Genomic DNA, 24421 nt, shown 5'->3' on the forward strand with positions numbered 1-24421 from the left:
GAGAGGGTGAGTGAGAGGGCCAGCAAGAGGGCGCTATTTTGGAAGCATGGCCCAAGGAGAAAGGCCTCTCTGAGAAGAAGGCATTTTGAGCGAAGACAGGTGAGAAGTGCAGAGTGCTGGTAGAAGAAACAGTTCAAGGTGTTTGAGGCACAGAAACAAACCGGCACATGGCTCGAGCCTAGTAAAATGGGGAGAAAGAAGAAAAATGAGATTGGTGGGTAGGGAGGGATCAGAATAAGCCATGGAGAAGTTGAGACTTTTATTCCAATTTCAATAAAAAAGCATGCAAGGGATGTTAGCAGGGAAAGAATGTGATCTGACCTCCAGGTTAAATGTCAGCAATTTCTAAACAGAGCCCTAACCATAACTACAGCTTTATCATCCAGGAGATGACGATGCAGATCTCCAGATACCTGCTGGGGGCCTGCACATTATCTCAGCAGCTCAAGGGGCTCTCGCAGCCTCAGCCTCTTAAAGTTTGAAAATTCTGCATCACCAGGGACCTGAGTTGATGCACATCCCAGAATATGCCAGGTAGGAATGCTCTTTTCTTTCACTTCTGGGTCAGGAAGCAGGAGGACCTTCCTCTCTGACTATATCCAAGAAAGTCAATAGCTCCTGCCGCCAACTGAGATGATGAACTCTCCTCCCAGTTATAGAGGACTGTGACCTTGCCTTGATTACCACATTCCATGGGCTAGGTTTGCACAGAGAGAGTCAGGCAGGGGAAGACCAGTCGATTGTCCTGTGTCAGACATCAGGCCTGGACAGACTGTTGTAATAAAACAGCACATACGGAATACAATGATTTTGATAGCTGGGCTTCAGGTGCATTCTCTTCCCTCTGCTTTTGGCTACCATCGGTGGCTTTATTATTATTATTTTTTTTTTTTTACCGATTCTGAGATTGTAGCTCATTGGCACTTAAATGAAAATATCTTCACTGGATTCTTACCTGATGACCTCGGGGTGGGGGTAGGGGTAAAAGGAAAGGAGATCAATTATATTTAATAGGAAATGGGCTGAAGATATATTTTTGTGGGTGGAGATCCTCTCTTCAAGGTTGACCACTTAAACTTTCCGGAGCTACCAATAGAGGTGGCATGATTCCCGTGCCACAGCAAGGCCTCATGGGTCTCCATAAAACATCATTTAATATTGATGAGATTTTTTCACACATGCCTTCCTTAGTCTCAGGCTTCAAAGAGGGCTCACTGGGGATACTTAGTAAGGGCCGTCCGCTGAACGGAAGCCCGAATCCCAGGTCTAATTAGTGATGCTGTTCTGCTTACGATGAGCTGACATGCCCTTTGCAGGACTCCGGGTTGGTAAAGCCCTCGGATCAATATCAGCTTAAAGGTGGTTTTTCTCTGTGCACGCATGGAGCACAACAGAAGAAGTGCTTCTCTCTAGGCGGCAGCGGGATTCTGTTTCTTCAAAGTGGGCGAAGATGTGGGCAATGGCCATTTTTCACAATAAATATTAGCACTGCCTTGCACTTTCTAAACACAGATTTACTGGATAGGTTTGTGTGAATGTGTGCCTTTGGCACAGTTCTTTAAAAAAGCACACACACACACACACACACACACACACACACCAAAAACCTCTCAGCCAAGGCCAAGGAAACTAGTTCAGCTAGGAAAGAAACTGCTATGGGCTGCAATGCAACCCGTGAAATAATTGTAGCCGGAGCCAGAAAACGCAGTCATTGAAAAGGCTTCAGCAAGAACCAGGCTGGGACCAGGGCCCCCAGTCAGCTGTGCTTTCATCTTCATAGCTTCCACTGCAGGGAAATGACCTTAAGATGACTTTCAAGCCCTAAATTTTTTTATGAAAGAAAATATTAGGGAGAAATAAGAAAATTGTAGACAGTCCCTAAAAATCATCTAGAAGAGGACATTCTTCTGAGTTTACTTAGAAAGGAAATAATTAAATTCTTTTGAAATGACCTTTCATCTTAAAGTACCAAAAAGGGGACTTGGGGAGGGAGGAAGCAGAGACAGAGCACCCAGGGTCAGACCACGTCTCCACAGGCCAATTGCTGGAAACGGGTTAGATTAAAAGCTGGCATTGAATTAGGTCACCTTGGAACTTTGATCGGGGAGACCGTCTACCAGGTGTGACTTGTCTCAATATTCAACTGTTACAATGGAAGGAAGAAGAGAGGAAGAAGTTGTTGTAGTGGCCACTGTGGACTCGCATATGGACCAAGCACCTGATGAGCAGGTGGGCGTTAGGGATGGTCCCTGTGCCTTAGATCCTGCATTTGCCATCCTCAGGCTCCTTTCTCTGCCTTCCTCTGTCCTGTTCTGGGTCCTAGGGGCGGACTGTCCACGCTCTTGGACGGCTGGGTGAGCCTGGGGAGTGAGAGGAGAGATGGCTGCTTGGGGACTCCTCTGCCTGTCCCTCCCCCTCCCCTTATCTCTGGCAGGCGGCATTCTGACAGGTCACAGCCTGCAGGGCTCCAGCTCTCAGTGGGCTCTGAAAACAAACCCCCTTCCCCTGGCCTTTCAGCCCTGGAGGTGCTAATGGCCTTTTGCTCCTGCTAATCGCTGGATGCTTCTGTTTGCTCCCTTCCCTCACCCACACCTCTCACAATAGCCCCTTCATAGCATTCTAGTCAGTCACTTAAACCACTTGAGTGGAACTGTGTTTCCTGTCGGGACACTGGCCCACACAGTCCTGAGGACATTTTCACAGAAAAGACTACAACTCTATTCTGAGGCAGATGCCGTGTTAGAGCATTGGTGCCTCGCTTAGAGTCACGCCTTCGTGGGGAAATGATGGGGCATGAGTACAGGACACAGAGTGGCCACTCATTGTTCTCTTTAGGCAGGAGGCCCGTGGTTTTCACATGGGTGTTACAGGGGGCCTGGGCCAGAGCCACCGTAACATTTACATTGTGGGGGACCCCGCAGGAACGTGCAGGGGCGCAGTGAATCGCTGCAGCTTGCTTTGCCATTGGTGTTGAGAGCTTATGACTCTAGAAATACCCTGCAGTTTACAAAAGAATGGAAACATTCAATCATTTGATTTTCTTCCTGCTATGAGTCGGTAGGCAAGATAAGAGAAAGGCAATAGAGAGAAACAGGAGAGGAAGGTAATGGGGAAAGGAAATGGGGCTGGGGGGGGGGGGGAAGAAAGTTACTACTAATTCTTTCTTAAATCTCAGCCAAGGCTAAATAAAGTCTCTTTTATAGAAAACTGAGTAATGTTGCTTGCAGGATTAATGCCAAGAGTTTTGCCTTGGGAAGGGGCCAGGCTACAGAGATACTTAATTTACAACCCGGCTCAGAGGCCTGTCCGGAGTGCCCCGTCTAAAACGTCCCTGGTCCTCCATGATCCTCTGCCCCACGACACATGTGAGTTTTCCTCACGGCACTAACACTACCTGTCAGTACACGGAGAGGGACACACGTGTTGGTCTGTGGTTGGCCTTGACGCCTGGCCGTGGAGCCCCATGCGGCCAGATGTGCCCTGTCCTCTCAGCAGGGCCAGGTGGAGGGTGGCCATGGAGACTAATGGGACGGACCTCGGGATCCAGATGAATGAGTGGGGGGTGACCCCAATGAACAACTGGGGTTACATTTTGTCTCAGAAAGCCTGAAATGGGGACACTTGCTAATTCAAAAGCAAATCTCTAAAAAGGACTCTCTGGAAACCCGATTCAGGGCTTGACTCCCATGTTGTTCGTGGCAGAGAACGAAGTGGTTCTTCTCCCTTCCTCGGTGCCGCACCTCCTTCCTCTGCAATAAGAGAGAACGGCCTCCAGATGGGGAGCCGCACATTGCCGGCAGATTTAGAAACACTCCCTGGCATTTGTACGGGTGATGCAGTTTGGTGCACACTGACAAGTGAGTAATCTTCCATCTTATCGCTTTAATTTCAGGCTTCAGAGATGCCCAGCTCTGTTGTTCAAAGAGTTTTATTAAAAATTTGTGAGGAGAGAAGAGAAGTCTCCGGGGGCCTGTCTGATTTCATTATCTCTGACAGAGCACACAGATGGAGCAGAGAGGGCCGGCCGGCCATGATGCTGGTGATGCGGAGGCCTCTGGAGCCGCAGATACTGAATCCAGATGTTCCAGTGTGCTGGGGTCTCTCACGAAATCCAACCCGCAGTGTGCAACCTGGTGCAGATGTCACAGTTCTTAAACCCTCGGCACTCTAGTCAGACGACCAACACCCACAGATCCCCTTCCTTCATTTTGTCCCCTTAGTGTAACTTCTACTGTGGCTCCTCTCACTGGCCAAAGTCCATTCTCTGGTAGTTTCATCTGTAAGTCCAATTCCTCTGTAGCTTAGATGCCTAGCTCAAATCCAGCATTCTGCAGAGAGGGGGTGCTACCATTTGAATTGCAATCCAGACAACATTTGAATTCACCTCCAAAGCATAATTACAGACTTCCCAAGATCCTGAAAGGCAGGGACTCACCGGATGCCACCAACTAAAACACAAGGAGAGACTGGCTTGTATGGCCCATAAGAAGGAGCACTCAGTCACAGAAAGGTAGTCACACAGCCACACAAGCTGCCCTCTCCCACACAGATTTGCCTGGTTGCCCAGAGAGGTCTCCCTGGTGAAAGATGCCCAGTAGCATTTTGGGAAGGTGTGGGGTGAATAAAGGGGTGAGAGGGAGTGCACTGGCAATCAGGCCTCTGGACTCCAGCTCCAGCTCACACGCCGCTCCATCACAGGCTCTCTCAGCCCTAGAGAAAGCTGAATATTTCCCTAGTATCAACTGAGAGCTTTTTAAAAGTACTGGTGCCTGGGCCAAACCTCCAGAACAATTAAAATAGGAACAAATTAGAATCTCTGCCACCACCCCAAAGTTCTCGTGGAATGTATAAGGTTATAAAAAGTTTGGGAGCCGCCCTGGTTGGTTTGGCTCAGAGGATAGAGTGTCGGCCTGCGGACTGAAGGGTCCCGGGTTCGATTCCGGTCAAGGGCACATGCCTGGGTTGTAGGCTGGATCCCCAGTAGGGGTGTGCAGGAGGCAACCTTTCAATGATTCTTTTTCATCATTGATGTTTCTCTCTCTCTCTCTCTCTCTCTCTCTCTCTCTCTCTCTCTCTCTCTCCCTCTCCCTTCCTCTTTGAAATCAATAAAAATATTTTTTTAAAGTTTTGGAGCAGAAACTGCAAAGCTAATGCAGAGGATGAGTGTCTTTGGTTCCCCTGGCCACACTCTCACTCTCAGAGGGTAGGGGTGGCATGGCCTAAACCAAGGGGATCACAGCCAGATATGAAGGTCGAGCTAGGATGACACAGAACCAGGAGGGCCTGCTCCACCCTCAGGCCCCAGTGCTCTGTCCGGATTCCAGATTTCAGATTCCATAGCTGCCTGGAGGTCTTCAGAAATTCCTGCCCAGGCGCCCAAAGTAGAGAAACTACCTGGTCTACGTAAGGCCCCTAGCACCTACCATTGATTCTTTGTTAAGATCACAGCCACCACCAAAGATTAAAGGATTCCTCCCTCCCTCTACCAATCCCTTCCACTTTATCTACAACTCTGTTGCTGCTTAACCTACTTAGGGTGATCACAGAGAACAGAGGGAAGCTTTTTTTTTTTTTTTTTTATTCAGTCATTCCCAACTTGATGGTTTGATTTAGGATTTTTCAACTTTACAAGGGTGTGATAGTGATATGCATTCAGTAGAAACCATCCTTGAAATTTTGAATTTTGATATTTCCCTGGATTAGTATGATATTCTCAATGCCGGAAAGCAGCAGTCAGCCAAGCATCACGAGGATAAACAACCAGTACCCACAGCACTGTGTTGCCAGCGCTTGTTGGATGTCGTGTTTTGTGTTTTCCCATCATGTCTACAAAAACCCCCATCTCTGTCTCCCAACTTCTGGTGGGAAGAGGAAGGCAATCACTCTTGAGATGAAACTCATGATAGTTGCTCAAGTATAGGCTAATGTCAGTGTCCTGAGCATGTGTAAGATAAGCTATGATGTTCTGTGAGTGCAGAACATTAAATGCATTTTCGATTTACGATATTTGCAATTCACAGCGGTGTATCAGGATATGAGCCCCTATTATAAGCATTTTGTAAGTCATCGGAAGCAACATTGGTATGTTAGGGGTCATATTAGACTTGACAACATCAACATAAGACACTTCCAAACCTTTAGAAAATGTTTATAGGATTTTATCTGAATCAAACTGATGACAATTGGAGGAAAGCAAGATATCAAATGCTGCAGAGAGTGGCAGTTTGGCAGTTTGTTTATTTTATGCATTTGAGATTAAGGAGGGAATTAAGGAAGATTACACGAAGGTGGGAGCAAGCAAGGCAGGGATTGGATGACAGGATAGTTAAGGTGATGTGCTCTCTTGAGGGTGTTTTTGCTTTTGAGGGGGTCTAAAAACAAGCATTTTCAAAGGTGTGGTAATCTAGATCCACAGAAACAATGCACAAGGCTGGCTTAAGGCAAAGAGAAAATTTTTACTAAAGAAGTTATAGGGTTGAGGCATGATTAGTCACCGTGACCTGCCCAGTGAGGAATTTATGATCAGATCATCCTGTGAGGATACTATACACCACAGCAATGATCCTGATTTTTATCCATGGCATCACTGTCCTAGCTAGTGGGGTTGTGAAGGGCACTCTCTGTACAGCTATACATGATGACCCCAAGGAGGCCGTGGCTGGACAAGCATGCCACAGACACAACAGTGCAAATGATTGAATTAACATACACACACGTACACACATATACACACATACATGCACACACATACACACACTGAGTAGGTAAGCCATCATTATGGCAAAGAAAGGAAAATAGCACCAACAACTAAACCAGGAGAATGACCCATCTTAACTGAAGCAGCAGTAAAACAGTTCTATAAAAACTGTGATTTTAGTTACTTCTTTAGGCCTAGAAATCATGCTTCCCTTTGAAGAGTTGATGTGGCATTTAAATGATTCATTCAGGACTAGAGTTCAGGGTTCTGTGTCTCTGTGGGATGGTAATAGACACTAGATACATGTCCTAGTGTCTAATTCTCAAGTTACATAATTAGTAACTGTACATCATGCAAGAAAAAAAGTCTTGCCACAACATAGCATCTCATAGGAGGCAAAGCTGAAGTTGTCCTACAGATTAATTTTTTTTTTTTTAGTTCTCAGGCTTCTTTAGCCCCAAGTCATTATTATTTGTCTGTTTCTTCATCTGATATCATTACCACTAAGGGCCCGGTGCATGGACTTGTGTACTGGTCGGGTCCCTCAGGCTGGCCTGCAGGGATCAGGCCTGAAACCCTCAGTCTGACATCCTCTGAGGAGCCCGGAGAGGGAGAGGGCACTCTGCAAAGTTGCTGTCACTCAGCAGCTCCTGCATTGAGCATCTGCCCCCTGGTGGTCAGTGTGCATCATAGCTACTGGCTGGTCAGCAGGTCACTTAGCCTTTTATATATATAGATTATTATTAGTGCTCACTGTCAAGAGGATGTTGCTCTAGACATTTGAAGGTTAGAAAGTGGGAGGGAGAAGGTGTGACATTGGCATCACCTCTACACCAAAGCTCTCTGTATCTTCTGAGAAGCCTTTCAGAGAGGAGGGGCTTTCTTTCCAGGTTTTCATGAGACCCCTAGGCACGTCACAATCCACTCCTTGGTGAATAACCCTGCAGTGGGCAGGACAGACCCAACGAGAGAAAAAAGCGAATGACGTTAGCTGGAAGGCACTGGGTCTGTAAGGGCGTACACCGACCAATTCCCTTGACATCTCCTTTTGGTCCTTCAGTTATATAATGACTATTCCTCATCCACAGGCTCACTCTATCTTTTCCCAGAGCATGTGATCTCACAGCCCACTTAAGATTAGATTTCTAATCTTCCTGAACGGTGGGTTTCAGCCCACTCACCACTTCAGAAGACCCACAGAGGTCTGCTCACCACAGGTCCTACTTAGGGACTGACTAGGGCAGCAACTGGAGCAGAGACGCCTTACAATTCTGTTTCCCCCAAATAGAGAGGAGTTCCTCCTCTGGTACAAGGCATCTCTGCAGAGCTGACTGCCGAGGCTGATCTATTGTTCTCTTAGGGGCATTTCATCTTCTCTCTGGAAAGTACCAAGGAGCTCCCCATCCGAGTGGTAGTGTCACCCCTGCTTTCCTTCTCCCCTCACTACACACACACACACACACACACACACACACACACACACATCTGCTGTCAGCCTGCTCCTGCTCACTGCCGGCGGTGGGTGGGGGAGGAGAGGGTCTTCTTTTTCTCTAGCACGCACAGAAGATGAGAGCAGTGTCATCATCCACTGACGTGTCTTTTAAAGCTTGAGCAGCCCTGTTGGCAACTGCAACCACAACAAACAGTCCACATCGAGGGCTCGCAGCTCTGCCTCAGACGTGGGAAGTCAGGCCAATTCAAATATTTCTGAAACACCTCTCCTAGCCAAACGCTCAGCTCCGTGCACTTCAGGGGCAAACACTCCAGGCCTCTTCTCTGGGAGCTGTGTCGAAATGGCCCTCCCCGCTAGTGTTTTGGTGAGGATTACATAAGGAGATAACACTCCACAGATCTCTAGTTACTTCTGGGTCTGGTCTCTGAGATTCTTGGCTATGCACAAAGGTGAACGCTCGGTTCCACAGTTATGTCATTGGGTGTAGTCGGAGCTAACAGTAATGAACATTTAAGAGAACCAAACAATGTGCAAATTGCTTTTATATCCATTGTGTCTGACTGTGAGGAATGGGTGAATGTAAAAAATCACATGTTCTTAAGAGATTAAAATGGTCTTTCCCTGCCAAGGAAAAGAACGGTTAGAGCCCTCCGTGGTGTCCCTGAGTGAGTACACTTCCCAGGAGAAACTTACAAATGTTCTACTTATGACAACATTCCATCCAGATTTTCCAAAACAGTTTCCATTTTTTATTAATTTGCCCTCTTGATGCCATAAATATTCTCGTACTTGTCACACTGAGTGTTGTGTCCTTTTAGTTTATCGTCAGCACAATTAAAGCTCCTTGCCACTTTTGGTGCACAGTCAGGCCTCTCAAACTTGAAAGAGGTCCTAGGTCACTCTCAAGTTTTGAAGCTGCTATTTTTAAAGTACTATTTTTTTTTAAAGCCAAGGCAGGGTTACACAAGTTGTGGCATGCTTTTTTGGCATTTACAATTTAATACTTTAACACACACACCCAAAACAATGTAATATAATTGTGGCATTCACAATAAATTAATAATTTGGTACACACACGCCTGATGCATGCTGTGGGCATCGATCTTGACCTTGGACCGCCTTATCTCGGCTAAAAGTTCATTTGGAAATCCTGTTTAACACCTAAATGGGAGGCGCCTCATGATGTTGATACCATTGGGGAGGAAACAATAATTTTCCCTCTTTCCTTCTAAGTCCTTGGCTGGGGCCCCTATAACAAAAGGCAGATTGACAAAGGAAAACAAATAGACTTTACTAACATGTATATGTCATACATACACGGGAGATACCCAGATAATGAGTAACTCAAGGAGGTGGCTTAGAATGGACGGCTAAATGCTTCAGCTGAAGGAAGAAAGGACTGTGTGGGGAAGGGAAGGCGACCAGGTGTATACATGAGGTAAACGCGGCTAAGGTTCCTCAGACAGATCGAAGTCGGTGCCTTCTCCAGGGATAAGCTGCTTGTGACTTTGTTATTCTTCTTTTCCTGGAACACAGAGACATCCTTACACATGGAGATTTCCTTTATTGAATATAAATTTGCTTTACAAAATGGTTACCTTTTTTCTGTTTTCAGTACCTCTCATGTCTGTTATTTCTCATAACAAACAGCTTAAATTACCCTACGCCAGGAGGCATACATTGGGGTGGCATATTCTGGTCTCCTACAATACTAAATGCCCTTCCAGGGGGCGGCCTTTGGGTGGATGCTAAGGAAGCAGCCCTGGGAAGGAGCACAGAGCCCAGGCAAATCATGCTGGGCCCTAGGGGAGAGCAGGCCCACGGATCCGGGGCAGGAGCACGCAGAGCTGGGAGCTCCTCCGCCTGACTTGGTGCTCACAGTCTGGGAAGAGCTGGGAAAACTCTGCAGCCTGGAAACAATTTTACAGGCAGATACATTCCTGAAACTAACTGCGAGGCTGCTAGAGCCTCGGCTTTGGGCTCTTTTCCGCTGTAGCTTCCAGGGGAACCATAGGGAAAGCTCAAACAGGACCACCTTCCAGAGCGGCCCAGCTCCCCACCTGCTGCTGTGGTGTCCTGTGGACAAGAGAGGAAACCGCTGACCGTGACGAGCTGCTTCCGACCCCTCTGGGCAGAAGTTGTTAATGGAAAAATCACATCTTCCTATGGAGCCCACAGTCACCAAGCCCAGATCTGAGCAAGGTGCTGGTGGTGTGAGTTTTAGAAAAGTTTTAAAGCACAGGAATAAAAAGGTTTCTTGCATAAATGTCATATATATCACATATCTTACATATATATCATACTGGAGGCCTGATGCAAGAAATTCGTGCAAGGGGGCTCGGCCCTCACAGCCATGGCGGCTGCCTCTGCCTCGGCCCTTGCAGCTGTGGCTTTGTCCAGAAGGTTGCCTGGTCTAATTAGCATATTACACTTTTATTATTATAGATATCTTACATATATATAATATATTTTACATATATATGATATATTTGTATTATATTCATATATATAATATATATATACACACTATATATATTACACACATATATATATACACACTAGAGGCCCAATGCACAAAATTCATGCAAGATGTTCAGCCCTCGCAGCCCCGGCTGCCTTGGCTGGCCCTTGCAGCCCGGCTTCATCTAGGTCGTCTGGAAGGACATCCAGTCAAATTAGCATAGTATGCTTTTAATATATATATATAATATATATATATATATATATATATACATATATATATATATATATATATATATATATATATATATATCAACATATATATATCAACATTTGGTAGTAGCATTTGAAATCTCTGTCCTCACAGGCCCTAGTCCCAAAGCTAACTGAAGTTATAGTCCAGGGCTTCCTACTAAATTTAGAAAAGGAAATATAATGTGGCAGCAGGTTATAAAGAAAACATAGGGATCCCTGTAAGTTCCTTCTCTTGATCACCCCTCCTTGCAAGCAGGGAGTGGTGCTAATTTCAAGGAGCTGCCTTCCTCCACTGTGACCCTCCACCACCCCCACAACTTCCTCTCCAAGCTCTGGGGCACTTCATCCGGTAAGGCTTTGGGTCAGTGGTACATCTGCTTCTTAACCCTGCATTTACTTTAGGGATTAGAGAGTGGAGGGGGTAGGAAGGAAGGGCTCCTCAGAGGGCAAATATTGTCTCAGATCCACTGCACCAGGGAGTGTGGAAAAGCCTAACAACCATGCAGCCTGTGTCTGTGAGGTTTCACTCACAGGCCAGCTCACAGCAGCGAGGAGCAAGTCAAATTCACTTACCACAGCTTTCCTGGACACTCATTATGTGCCAGAAATGGTGCTAAATGCTTTTTATGCATGCAATTATTTAATCCTCTCAACTCCTAAGAGATTTATATGACTTTCCCCCTTTATGCAGGAAAAGAAACAGGCTTAGAAAGGGCAAAGTCTCGTCCAAGGTCACGCAGTAAGGTTGCTGAACGCAGGACTCAGAACCACACTAACTCCAGAAAAGGAAAATGAGCTGAAATTCTCAGAGCATTCCACACTCATTCCAGTCGTTTGGAACTTAACAGAGTCTAAAATGTTGCATCAATTTTCATTTCTTGTTTTATTATTCCAATAAGACTGGAAATTCTTTGAGGTCAAAGGCTGGGTTTTCCAATTTATTGTGTTCTTCAAAGTGCCTAACATAGTCATTTGCACAAAACAGGCAATTTAAAAGAAATGTGCATTAATAAATCTAACAGAGGAGAGGCAAATTACTAATTATCAAGCACGCTGAAGAAAAGTGAGCCTACCAAAATAAAAACACAGGAGGATTTATCTTCCCCAGTTCCCAGGATGTGGGTCATTTTTTAAAAGGCAAACTCCACATCGATCTTGAGTTCCAAAGGAGGGAACTATCATGGCCAGGTTAATTAACATTCTGAAATAGCTACATCGTGACTGAGGAGAGCAGTGGAAGCCTTCAACAGCATCCCAAAGATGTCAGTGGGAAATGCTTCCAGCAAAGCTCCAACGTAAATCAAACTTGGCTTCCGTAAGCCTCCGAGTCGCACAACTTCAGAGGCCTCTTTTCATCTTTCCCATGCTCTCCTGAGGGCTTATAAGTTCTGCAGTGGCCTGAGGGCAGGAGTCACTGGAGCTCAGCCCTTGTGCACGCGTGAGCCGAAGAGGGCTGTGTGCAATCTGGGGTGAGAGAGATCCGCAGCAAAATCCTTTAGGAAAGACCCTGGGCAGAAACGCCCAGGTACTAGAATGTTTGTAGATGGCGGTTTGTAAGAAGAGAGGGGCCTTCAAACATCACGGCCTAAAAGAAAACCAAATGCAGGGGCCGCCCTGTACGCACTGTCCCCCTTTGAGCAGCGTGCTCCATACACGTGCTCAGGCGTGTACACAAGCACACACAACTTCCTCACTGTCCTCAACTCCCCATTGCTTTTCTTCATCAAAGCACACAGCTGTGATTCTCCTAGGACCTAGATCGTGCTGGGCCCCAGGCCACCATCGCCATTCCCGGGCGCACTTGCACACAGACAATATGAATGGAGGAAGGTGACACCCATATGTTAAAGTGAGTCAAACCCGCTCTCCCTCTGGCCCTCTAATACTTTGGCACTATTTGTCACTTACATGTTGTTCTTTCTCCTTCATATACACAGGTAGGGAGTATCGTCCTTTAAGACATCTTTCTGGGGATGGGGGACTTTCTCTTCAACATTTATCTGGCACCATTTCTGGCTGGAACCCGTGGCCAAAGGCAGAGCCCAGCCTTTGGGTGTCGTTTCCCTCCCAGAAGTGGGTCCCAGCCAGCAGGGTCTCCACCAGCAGTGCACATCTGTGCCCGTGGCCCACAGAGGGCAGGGCCACGCTCCCGAATGTCCCTAGTGGGGCCCAGGCTCCTCTCCTCGGAGATCTCACAGCCTTCCACCACGCTCCAGTTTCGCCGGCTGCGATGTGATACGTTGCCATTAGGAGCCTGATGCTGTATTGGCTGTTTTGAAAATGAAAATATTTGCTTCCAACTCCAGTTACCATCTGTTTGTAACCTTTACTCCTATCCTTAGGCCAGCGTGAAACCGCCACAGCAGCCTTGGGGTCTTCGTGGACTTCCACAACAGACTAGCCACCAGCTTCCAGAGTCCACGTTTTTAAAGGGCGGCACACTGTATGTCACTTCCAGGCTTCCGTGGTGAGGACCAAGAAAGGATCAGAAATTAAAACATGAGAACTCTGTAAATCTACAAAGTTCATTACATGTTTCAGACTATAATTGGGTAGATTGGAGTGTGGGGGGGCAGGGAGGGCAGTTGTTCGTGCTATCAAAGACAGCAAATGGAAAAAAATAAAATAGGATCCTTAAAATATTTTTGGAGAGCTATGGCATACCAGAAGAGAAAGAACTCTGTGTAAGAAGGGATGAAACCCATGGGAATTTTAAAACGTCTGAGGGTGTGCACTATTTAACAGCACCATCTCTAGGAAGAAACGAGAGGCTGAGAAATGCAGCAATGATATAGGTTGGGATATTAGTAAAGCAAGTCTGGCTGAAAAGCAGGAGTCCGACAGAAAGAGTCAGTTCTGACTAGAAGGCATCTTAGCAATTGGGACTATTGCAGACATTTTTATTCAGGTTGGCATAAGGTGGAAGCCCCTGGTTGTCCAGGCAGTTGTCTCTTGGTTACCAAGAAAATTATCCAAACATGAGTTTGCTCTGGCACAAAGCAAGCTGTGGTCTCAATACCCTCTGTCACCGGGGAGGCCATGTAAGTCTAGATTAGATGGCAAGGTGATGGGAGAAGGAGGGACTAATCTTGCCAACCATCAGGCGAGCTGAACAGTCAGGTGTACAATGTAAAGAAGGTATGAAGTGCTCGGATGTGATTCAGCCATCCTGCTGTGAGAGGTCCCTGGTGGGAAGCCAGGAATAAGGTAACAATTGGATATGGCAGGAGGTGGCACCCTGTCTCTAGGCATATAGAGTCCCGATAACATCTAGAACGTGTAGGTGCTCCTGTTAATAACAATATCACAACTGCCAGGCCTGTGTTAAGAGCTTCATACAATTTATTTTACTGAATCCTTAAAACCAGCCAGTGAGACAGGTACTGTTTTTATCCCTCATGGTTAGGTGGAAAAATTGAAGTTCAGAAGTGGTAACCCCACTGGTATTTTCCAGAGTCAGGATAGAAACGAAGCCCATGCTTTTCACCCCATAGAGTCTGATGCTCCAGTATTTGCCCCACCCCCTCCTCACTGTATACCTGAACCAGAGGTAGGGGTGGCCCATATTGGCCCTAGTCAATCATAGTAACTCACTGGCCACTGATGGCTCAGAAACTTAGACCAGTCAACTCCCTGTTAACAATTAGTAATGCAAGTGCAGCATATTCTGAAATTGTTCCAAGCGAATGAATGGAAAGGACTTTGGTTTCAAAGATATCTCTCCCTCCCTTTTCCCTCTTTCTCTCCCTACCACTATCCCTTCTTTCCCCCCTAAGTAAATAAAAGACAGATAGCACTGATTGTTACTCAAAGCCACCATACTACCACGTAGAGAAATCACCTTAGGATGAAGTCTTCTTTGTAGATGGCTGTATGGATACAGAGAAGGAAGCTGGCTCGTTGGTGACATAATTAAACAGTAGGATCAACAAACCTGGAGGCTGCCCTACATCTGGATTTCATTTTATATGAGCCAATGAGTGTCCTCACTTTTTAAATAACTTTGAGTTGAGTAAGCATTCTCTGCAACTGAAAACATTCTAACCCAGGGGTGGGCAAACTTTTTGACTCGAGGGCCACAATGGGTTCTTAAACTGGACGGGAGGGCCGGAACAAAAGCATGGATGGAGTGTTTGTGTGAACTAATATAAATTCAAAGTAAACATCATTACATAAAAGGGTACGGTCTTTTTTTTTTTTTTTTTTTTTTTAGTTTTATTCATTTCAAATGGGCCGGATCCGACCCACGGGCCGTAGTTTGCCCACGGCTGCCAATGGTCACCCCGTGAGTCCTCCTCCAAGGAGAAAGGGAGGAGTAATCAGAGCCCTTATGAATGGACCCACTAATGGGAGGGAGACCATCGTGCACCCTCTTTACCCATAAGAAGCGTTAAGTAATTTGCCCTAGGTTCCATGGCTAGTGAGTGACAACACTGGAATTTGTGCCAAGGAGGGTCTGATACCAAAGCCTGTGTGCTTTGCAATAGGCAGAGTTGAAATCTTGGCCAATAATTAAAGGTACACAGTTATAATCCAGTCCCCTGCAGAAGTGAGGCAAGAGCTCACTGAGGTGGAGCCTAACAAGTAATCTGTTTTTCATAGCAGAATGCCAGTTGCAGAAGGAACGTGTGTGCTGGGCAGGGAGAGCCACTCACATGGCGGAGCTAGTGTGGAGGAAAAGAGAGAGGCAGTGATTCGGAGGCTAATCCCAGGCACACAATGCTGGGTGGAAGGCCAAAGCATCACTTTTAGACATTCCCAGATGCTGTGTGTGAGGCTATTGATCACTCTTCCTGCCCCGTCAGGACTGGCTCTGCCGCCAATGGACAGAACAGCAGCTCAAGTGGAAACACTTAGAAAAGACAGAAGCTGGTAAAAAAAAAAATAAAAGAAAGAAAAAGGGGAAGGGAAGAAGAGAGGGGAAGGAAGGAAGGAAGGAAGGAAGGAAGGAAGGAAGGAAGGAAGGAAGGAAGGAAGGAAGGAAGGAAGGAAGGAAGGAAGGAAGGAAGGAAGGAAGGAAGGAAGGGGAATCTACAGATATTAGGAACATGATCATTATGAAAGTGACAAATTGGCTCCCTGCCAGATTATTGGTTTGTCTGGAAGTGTCATCTCTCTCTGGCCAATGCTGAACTGGATGCAAGTTTCTAGTGTCTGTTTCTATTGCATTTTCAAATATAACATGGTTTACCTGAAACTGGCTACCATTTATTCTGAGTTCTTACTCAAAAGTTATACTTGCATCTGGAAACTCAAAGTACTGTGGCCCATGGGCACCTTTCCCAATCTCTGCCTGCTCCAGGGCTGGCACACGTGGCCGGTGGTGTTGTCACTGCTCTATTTCAGGAAGTGCCAGTCACAGGGCTTCCCTAGAAAGGTCAGTGAACAACCTGAGCAACCATACCCCGTCATCCTGACTGGCTCCCTACCGCCTCATCCACTATTTGTCTAACATTTTTCATAATAGTATTTTGCCTGTTTTCATGATTACTTATGAGCTAGATTGGCTGACGACTGCCACAGTTGCGTAAGTAGCCAGTGTAAGGGAAAATGTTCTGACTTTGAATTCAACAAGATATGGCTGGAATTCTGAGTCTGCCACTCACTAGCCAGTTGGCCATGGCCAAGTCAACCAACTAAGCCATAGTTTCACTATCTATAAAATAAAGTAAATAGTATTTATATCATGGTACATATTTTAAATTAGATTAAAATGTTAAGGTATATTTTTGTTATTATTATTAATATTATCAAAGTCCTTAGCAAGGTGTCTGCAATGGAGTACATCCTCAATAAATACTAATTCTCTTCTGGAATTTCTCCATCAAGCTCAGCACCTTCTCTTTGCAGGGGATGACTCTGGCCCAGCAGGTGCTATATTCTAAGTGAAGGGTACCCTTCCCTGAAAGTTTTCCAACTGGTGGGGAGCATTTTACAAAGTGGGTCCCTTTGAGAAGTTCTAGGTTGAGGGAAGAGGGAGAGAAGTTTTTGGTTGAACATTTGAAAGGTACTGCATTTTATAAATTTGTCTGTGTTCTTTGTAGAGCACTCAGAGATGCATATTTAAAAGACAAATTTTCATCTCAGGGACATGGTGCTCGTTATGTTTATATCTTGTTTCATAGTCTTCATCTTACTTGCTGTTGCATAAGCCTGGATTGTGTAGAGATGGGAGACAAGCTGCTTTTGAAATCCATTCTGGAATGCCTGCAGATGCCTTCATTTCCCTCTAAAGGGTAAAGTAAAGTAGACAGTAACCAAATAGAAAACAGAAATATTTATTGTATTGAAAACTGAGACTTTAAGAACACTCTGAACCACAAGAAAATGATTCAAATTGTTTTAGAGACCTATCCTCTTGTATTGCTTTATTTCATAATAACAGAAATTTCAACATAAGTTGATCATGTACCATAGAAAACTGATTTTAAAACAAATGACTTTGTGATTACTTCCAAAATTCAAATCAGTCTTTAATAGAACAAAATCTGCCACTACTAAAAATATTTAAAAGAATGTGCTATGAGTTCTTAAATTAATTCCAAACAGATAGCCCAAAAATATTTTAGAACAGGTGACATCACTGAAATAAATTTCCCAATGTGACCACTCAATTGAATGCATAAATTTTACTAACATAGTTTTACATTCAGGAACACCTTATAAAAAACTTACTTAATTTGTGGTGCATTAACTTTTCCAGTAGGTATCTTTATCAATTAAAAAATGTTTCAGTACAACTTTTACAAATTATTTATGAGGGACTGTATGTTCTCTAGGGGGAAAAAAAGATTACCTAATTTGGTATTGGTCAAACATTTTAAACTATGCAAATAATTATAAAAACTACTTTACTTCTATAACTCCATTAATCATTAGTTACCTTGAGGTTTTTACTTTAAAAAGAGGCTTTCCTTAAAAGGGCACATATTCAAAAGATATTCCTGATGAAATGCCATAAAAAATTATAAAACTATTAAGAAGATTCGGGGAAGGAAAAGAAGAAAGGGGATGTGGGAGAGTAAGGAAAACAAAACAAAAATTTCTGACTGACAAAGATTTCCAAATTTCAGCCAGTACCCCAGTATTTTCAAATAGGATTCACTACAAAAATTTTAGTAAGTCAAAAATATTTATCAGACCCTTAGATTTTTATACCCAACCTTGATTGATGATAAATTAAGATGTGTATCTCTTTGCGCTATTATATTTATAGTTTAAATTTAGTGGCCAATTTACCCAGACTTGTCAATTTCTTTAAGCTAACACTGATATTTTTTCACACAGCCTCAATAGACAATTTCAAATAATTTACCAGCTAATTCAGTCAAAAGAAGCAGATTGGTAATGTACACGAACTCATCCATTGTAATTTCAGAAAAAGCCACAAGGGTATATTGTAAATGATAGCACCCTGGGTGAGTAATTGGGAAGGGTTGGCTTGGAAAATTCTTTACATCGTAGAATGTGCTGCTTCATGACTTTGCTGAGGCTTGTTTGGTCTTCATTCTCTGTGACAAGGATTTCTCGCAACGGACTGGTAAAGGCACTGGGGCATATTGCAAGAAAAAGGAGACAATTATTAACAGTGGGAGAGCTTCATGCTGAGGTCAAAGGAAAATAACACAGAGGTTTCTACTTACTAGAGAACAAATCAGGGGCTTCAATTCTAGTTACAGCAAAAATAGAAAATGCTCCTCATTCTGGATCATTTCAAAGATGTAGATTATTCTAGAAGCCTAGGGCTGGTTATATAATGGCTGATCCTGAAATGAAATGCCATGGGGGGAAATGGAAATGGAAAAGCTTGAGTATATTCCCTTGAGCTTCCCCACGGCTTTTCTTTATGCCCAAGGCAAGGAAGTAGCTTTAAGAGGCAGAGTATGGTTTTGAAAATTACCTTTGTCTTTTGGAACACTGAGAAAAAGCCTAACACATTTTAGTTCATCCACTCTTGCTTGCTTTTTGAGCAAAGTTTATTTTGGAAATCTTTTTATGTATATACTAGTGAGCTAAATTATTTAATTTTGCCAATTAAAAGTTACTTGATTTTTTGAGGAAACTCCACACTGTTTTCCATAGTGGCTGCGCCAGTTTGCATTCCCACCAGCAGTGCACTAGAGTACCTTTTTCTCCACACCTTCACTAGCACTTGTGTGTTGATTTATTGATGATAGCCATTCTAGCAGGTGTGAGGTTGAGTACTTTTTCATGTATCTCTTGGCCATTTGTAAGTCCTCTTTGGAGAAGTGTCTATTCAGGTCCTCTGCTCATTTTTAAAATATGGAACTGCCATTTGACCCAGTGATCCCACTTCTAGGAATATATCCTAAGAAGCCAGAAACACCAGTAGGAAAGAATATATGCACCCCTATGTTCACAGCAACGTCACCTTTAATAGGTAAGATCTGGAAACAGCCCAAGTGCCCATCAACAGATGAATGGATTTAAAAACTGTGATGCATTTCACAACGGGATACTATGCAGTTGTAAAAAAGGCTCTCTTACCTGTTGAGGCAGCATGGAGGGACCTGGAAAGTATTATGCTAAGCAGAATAAACCAGTCAGAGAAAGACAAACATCACATGATCTCACTTATACGTGAAATCTAATGAACAAAATGAACTGACGAAGAAAATAGATCCAGAGTCATTGAAGCATGCAACAGACTGAAGTATTTCAGAGGAAAGGGGGTAGGGTGGGAAAAAAATTAAACAATGAACTTATATGCATACATGCATAGCTCGTGGACAGACAATAGTTTGGGGAAGGCCTGGGGAGGGGATGGGAGCGGGGTGGAGGGGATCAATGATGGGGGAGGGGGGCATAAAGGCATCTGCAATATGTTCAGCAATAAAGATAAATTTTTTAAAATCACTAAACATAAAAAATAATAAAATAAAAAATAGTAACAGAGGGAAGAAAAGTTACTTAAATTATTGATTCAATATTTCAGCAATTTTAAAATGTCATAGCCCAATTCATTTATTTAACCACTGAGTCCCCGTGAAGGAGCCAGCCACGTTAAGTATCAGGAGGAAAGAGCATTTCAAACAGAGGGCACGGCCACTGCGGAGCTAAAGCAGAACGAGTGTGGAGCAGGAAGAAGGCCGAGGGAGGTAACTGGGATGGCATGAGTTCAGAATAGGCATGGAATCCGCCCAGGCCAGAAATCCCAACCACAGTACCACTGTACCCGGGATTGGATTGGGAAATATCCAGGCCATGAAATTTGATCTGACTTCTGGCCCCTTCCCATTAGTTAGTCTTCTAATCTGTCCCCTTCTACTATAATCTGCACTTCAGTGTTAATTAACCTAAAAATGTTATGTTCATTGGCCCAACTTTCATGTATGAAAATCATCTGACACACCAGCTGCCTGTTGACAAAAGTTCAAATTTAGCTTTTCATTGACAGACACCAATAAATCCATGCAGCTTACCCCTCGCTCCTCTGATAAACACCCCCCTCCAGCCAAACCTTCTCGCCAACGCTTCTTTTATTTTATCTTCTTGATTCTTTAATCCTGCTATCCCCTAATATCCAGCATCAACTTTTCCCTCCTCTGAACAAATTTATCTCAATTTCTATCAGTTAGAACTCTTTTTTGCAACTAGCAAAAGAAAATCCAAGATAAAGTAGCTTACATAAAAAAAAGAATGTTCCTGGCTTGAGTAAATTAAAGGTTCAAAATAAAACAAGCTCCAGGCCCAGGCTTATCCAGAGGTCAGGGATGTCATTTACATTGACATTATCTTGACTCTGTTCGGTTCCCTGTGTTGACGTCATTCTCAGGCCGGCTTCTCTCAGGATGGCAATCGGTACTGTGCTGAAGTGTTCCCCCCAAAGTCATGCCTACCTGGAGTCTGTGACTGTGACTTTATTTGGAAAGAGGGTCTTCACAGATGACATCAAGTGAATATGAGGTCAGACTGGGTTAATAATAGGCCCTAATCCAATGACTGGAATCCTTTTAAGATGAAATAAATTCAGGCAGACACACAGGTAGAAGCCCATCTGAGTGAAGCAGCAACACACCAAGAAATGCCAAGGGTACTGGCCACCACCAGAAGCTGAGATGCGAGGAAGAATTCTTCCCTGAAGCCTTCAGAGGGAGCAGAGCCCTGCCAGCACTTTGACTGTGGACTGCAAGCCTCTAGAATTGTGGAAGAATACATTTCTGTTGTTTGAAGCCACCCGGTTTGTGGTGATCTGTTCCAGCTGCCCCAGGGAGCTAACACGGGCCCTGATGCTCACCTGCTATGAGGGATGGAAAGGACGATAGAGCAGGTGGTTCCCATGGAAAGAGAAGCTTCTCAGAAGCCTCAGCAACTTTTCCTTATATTCCCTGTGCCCATGTCTGAATCAGTCATTGCATCTAGCACCACCTGGAGCTGAGAGAACGTCTCTCCTGTTCAAACTACAAGGCAAGCCCTGGCCGGTGTGCTTGCTCAGTGGGTAGAGCGTTGTCCCTGGCACCAAGGGGTCTCAGGTTCAATTCACAGTCAAGAGCACATACCTGGGTTGCAGGTTCGATCCCAGCCCTGGTTGGGGAGGGGGGGTGAGAAGCAACCAATCAGTGTATCTCTCTCCCATCAATGTTTCTCTCTCTCCTCCCTTCCTTCCTCCCTTCCATTATCCCTAAAAATCAATGGAAAAAATTTCCTCAGGTGAGGATTAGTAAAAAATAAAAAATAAATAAACTACAAGGCAAAATGGTGGAGGTGGGGATCCCACCCAAAAGAAACAGGGATCTATTGTCAGGAAAAGAAGAAAATAAATGCTAGGAAAGCAACCCACTCCATTACTGATAGCCATTCAGATGATTTTGGTTGGCAGTTACAGAACACCTGGCTCTAACCAGCTTAAACATGGAAGAAATGTGTTGTCTCACATAATTGGAGATCCAGAGGCATAGCAAGCAGCAGGCGCAGCACAAACAGGCCTGAGCTCTGCACCGCCCTGCCTCCAGCCCCTGCCGTCCTCCGCATGCCAGTCCTGTCTGCATGCCTGGGTCCCTCGTGGTCTCAAATGGCTGTGAGAAGCAAGCGGGTCCACCAACATCCTCTGAGTGTGCAGTGGGGGAGAATAAAAACCTCATTCCCCATTATGACAAAGGGCCTTCCTCTTAGACTGGTTGGACCCACTTAGGTCATGTGCCTACCTCTAGAGCAGTGTCAGTGGCTGGGGAAATGCCACCCACTGGCTGGCTTAAGCCTGGTTCCCTGAATGAATCATCGGGGAGGAGAGGGAGGAGAAGACAGCATTACCATGATTGATTTAGCATTAGGCTAATCAGGATTCTCCCTGGGAGCTTAAGATGGAGTGTGCTTTCCCTGAGGTATATGTGGGGAGGGTTTCAGGAAAATGTGAAAATAAGGGGGAATGAATGCTGGTTAGGCCACCAATGTTGTCCACCATACCATCCTTCCAAGTGCAAATTAGATCCTGCCTCCTTCATGAAGCCTGCCCAAATTACTCTAGCTAGGAGCAAACTTTCCTTTTCTGAATTTCTTCAGCACTTATTGTTCCTACTAACATTTTACACCTACCTTGTATTTTAAATACTAGTAATATTTTCACATACATATTTCTAATCTCCTGATCTAAATCCTTAAAATCAGACTATATATTATTTTTATTTGTATATTGAATATACATAGTACAGGACCTTGCTTAGAATATTTTATGCTTAATAAAAATCTGTTGCCTAATTGAATGACTTCTAATGTAAACAAAAACAAAAACAAAACAAAACAACAAAAAACCCAGCCAGCTTTAAATTTAGCAGTAGAGCTAGAGATACAGTTCACAAATTCAATTCTTCCTTCTTTCTAACAGAACTCTCTCCTTGCTCATGATATCTGAGGAGTCTTTCTTACAGACATATTGGTGATTCTCAGCCTTTAAATTCATCTGTACTTAATGAAATTGTTAGAATTTTAACCTAATTAAATAGTGAGAAATACTATTGATCATGATAATACATGATAGGTAATATTTTAATTAAGAACCTGGACAAGATACAAAAACCAAATGACAATACAAGCTGCATTGTGGAAGCTGAATAAGACAAAAGAAGGAAGACCTCTTCAATTGTGCAAAGATGTTTCAGTCACTTTTTCCATTTTAATATCATAAATCAGATTGTGCTTATCCATTTGATCTATTGATATTTTCAGCATATTCTAGTTCTAATCTAGCAGTCACACATGAAAGTTGTAAAAGTTTCTCTGCTAAACACTACACAGCTGACTGGAGCAGCTTGGGACTTCAGGAGCCAACACCTGAGGAGGAGAAAGCGAGTATAACTTTTGAGTCCCTAGAAATTTAAGTTGTCCCTGGATATCTGCAGAGAATTGGTTCCAGGACACCCCACAGATATCAAAATCCTCCCAACAATGGGTCAAAAATAGTACAAGTATTTATAAAAAAGAAAAAAAAAACATGTATAACCATGGGCGGTTCAAACCCACGTTGTTCAAGGATCAACTGTATAATTACATTTGTATTATCTTCTTACAAAAGACTTTTGTTAAAGTATAGTTGGCATATACTATTAGGTTGGTCTCAGGTATACGACACAGTGATTTGATGTTGATAGGTTACCTTATGATGTGATCGCCACAATAAGTCTGTCACCCTGCAAAGTTATTACAATATTATTGACTGTACTCCCTGTGCTGTGCACTACATCCCTGTAGCTTATTTTATAACTAGAAGTTCATACCTCTTATTCCCCTTCACTTTTTCTTTTTATTATTATTATTTTTAATCCTCACTTGAGGACAGGAGGACATGCTGAGAGAGAGAGAGAGAGAGAGAGAGAGAGAGAGAGAGAGAGAGACATCAATGTGAGAGAGATGCATGGATCATTTGCCTTCTGTACATGCCCCAACCAGGGATCTGACCCACAAACCCCGATATGGGCCCTGACCCGGAATTGAACCAGCAATCTTCTGGTGCACAGGATGACATGCAACCAACTGAGCCACTCTGGCAGGGCCCCCTTCACTTTTTGATGGCTGCCAGAAGTGAGGGGGTTGTGGAGTGGGGGGAAAATGAGAAGCCGAATAATACAGTTGTATTGTTTTAAAATTACTATACTACATTCAGTAGTGGAACTTTTTATAATGATATTTTATCTAATATCTCAGTAATCTGCATAGATTGTCCACTATTAATTTACTAAGAGGATTGTGACCACTTTGAAGATATCTTGAGGCCATCTGAAATTTTCTCTACAAATGAAGTCCAGTATTTTTTGTTGTTATTATTGTTACTATTAATGAATAATGGAATGTCCTGCCCTAGATACATAACTGAAAACACTAAATGTAGTCAATATTGTGTGTCAAGGAGATTTCGTGTTTCAAAGAATGCAAGTCAATAATTAAATTATTTATTAAAAAATAGAGTTAAGATTAAGAATGTCTCAATGAAATCACCTTATTTTCCCTCCAAGTGGGAAAGGGTAAAAGAAAATTGGATGCACATACCCCCAGCGACTCCTCCTATGTTAGACGATATTATAAAGCCTGACTGGGGTGCTGAA

At 44.0% G+C, this 24421-nt stretch overlaps 1 long non-coding RNA gene across 1 annotated transcript; it reads left to right on the plus strand.

Annotated features, from left to right (window-relative positions):
• The first annotated feature begins 449 nt into the window (after positions 1-449).
• Positions 450-4612, plus strand: LOC118652079. Its single transcript, XR_004966424.1, has 3 exons — positions 450-534; positions 3675-3857; positions 3997-4612. It is a non-coding gene; the product is annotated as an uncharacterized LOC118652079 (long non-coding RNA).
• Positions 4613-24421: the final 19809 nt, after the last annotated feature.

Source organism: Myotis myotis, unplaced genomic scaffold (genome assembly GCF_014108235.1).
Source record: "Myotis myotis isolate mMyoMyo1 unplaced genomic scaffold, mMyoMyo1.p scaffold_m19_p_3, whole genome shotgun sequence".
Classification (NCBI taxonomy): domain Eukaryota; kingdom Metazoa; phylum Chordata; class Mammalia; order Chiroptera; family Vespertilionidae; genus Myotis; species Myotis myotis.